Below are 1,951 nucleotides of genomic sequence, written 5' to 3' on the forward strand. Positions count from 1 at the left end.
AGAGAACCCCAAAACTCCACAGAAAAGCTAATTCACTCATCATCAGTTCAGTTAAAAAAGTGGCAGGATACAAAATCAACACGCAAAAGTCAGTAGCCTCCTATACACAAACAATAAATCTGAAGAAGAAGAAATCAAAAAGACCATCCCTTTTGTTATTGAAACAAAAAAATCAAATATTTGGGAATAAATCTAACAAAAGAGGTAAAGGACCTATACAAAGAAAACTATAAAACACTGTTAAAAGAAATAGAAGAAGACACAAAGAAATGGAGAGACATCCCCTGCTCATGGATTGGAAGAATAAACATTATTAAATGGCCATCCTACCAAAGCAATATACAGATTCAATGCTATTCAATCAAAATTTCAATGTCATTCTTCAAAGAAATAGAACAATTATTGATGAAATTCATAGGAATCACCAAAAACCCCGAATAGCCAAAGCTCCCTGAAAAAAAAAGAAGGGAAGGAGGCATCAGACTCCAGACTTCAAACTTACTACAAAGCCATATCATCAAACTGCATGGATTGGAACAAGAACAGACATACAGACCAATGGAATCGAATAGAAAATCCAGAAATAAACCCACAGATTTATGGTCAACTAATCTTTGACAAAGGAGCAAAGAATATGCATTGGAGCAAAGAAAGTTTGTTCAATAAATGGTGCTGGGAAAACTGGTCGCTACATGCAAAAGAATGAAGCTTGACCACCACCTCAACCATACACAAAAATCAACTCAAAATGGATTAAAGAACTAGACATAAGACCTGAAACCATAAAATATATAGAAGGAAACATAGGCGAAACACTACGTGATTTGCACATCAAAGACATCTTTACAGACACATCACCCAAAGCAGTGATAGTGAAGGCAAGATAAACAGCTGGGACTACATAAAATTAAAGAGCTTTTGCACAGCAAAGAGACAATAACAAAAACAAAGAGAAACCCCACCAACTGGGAGAACATTTTTGCACCCAACACTAATGATAAAGGACTGATCACAAAAATCTGCAAAGAGCTGATGCGACTCAACAACAACAAAGAAAATAATCCGTCAAAAATGGCAGAAGAGCTTAAAGAAACTTCTCTGAAGAGGAAATGCAAATGGCCAACAGGCCATATGAAAAAATGTTCAACATCACTTGTCATCAGGGAAATGCAAATCAAAAACTACCATGAGATACCATCTTACACCAGTGAGAATGGCACATATTAAAAAAACTAGCAACAACAAATTGTTGGCGAGGGTGTGGAGAAAAAGGAACTCTTCTGCACTGTTGGTGGGGTGCAAACTGGCCAACCACTGTGGAAAGCTGTGTGGAGATTTCTGGACCTACTAAACATAGAGCTTCCATATGATCCAGCAATTCCACTCCTAGGTATTTACCCAAGGACACAGAAACATCAATTCCAAAGAACACCTGCACCCCCTATGTTTATAGCAGCACTGTTTACAATAGCTAAGCTTTGGAAACAACCCAAATGCCCAAAAATAGATGACTGGATCAAGAAGATGTGGTACATATATACCATGGGATATTACTCAGCATTCAAAAAAGATAAACACATGCAATTTGCAGCAACATGGATGGCGCTGGAAGGAATCATGCTCAGCGAAATAAGCCAAAAGAAAAAGAAAAATACCGGATGTCTCACTCATAGCAGGAATCTAGAAAACTTAAATAAGGGACCAGGAAAAATGAATAACTATAAGAAAGTGAAAATCAAAATCAACAAAAAACTATGAACCAGAGACACTTTAAGGGGGCGGGGGTGGGGGGAGGGATTGGGGTCAGCAATGGGGGCTGCAATTGTATGGGGAATATAACAATAAAATTTATTAAAAAAAAAAAAAAAAAAAGAAGATACTTCTCAGTCCACAGCATGAATATATAATTTTAAGATCTTTTTTATAAAAGAAATTAATATTGTATACATTA

The sequence above is a fragment of the Talpa occidentalis genome, unplaced genomic scaffold (assembly GCF_014898055.3).
Source record: "Talpa occidentalis isolate TD23 unplaced genomic scaffold, MPIMG_talOcc4v2.1 talOcc4.7, whole genome shotgun sequence".
NCBI classification, from domain to species: Eukaryota; Metazoa; Chordata; class Mammalia; order Eulipotyphla; family Talpidae; genus Talpa; species Talpa occidentalis.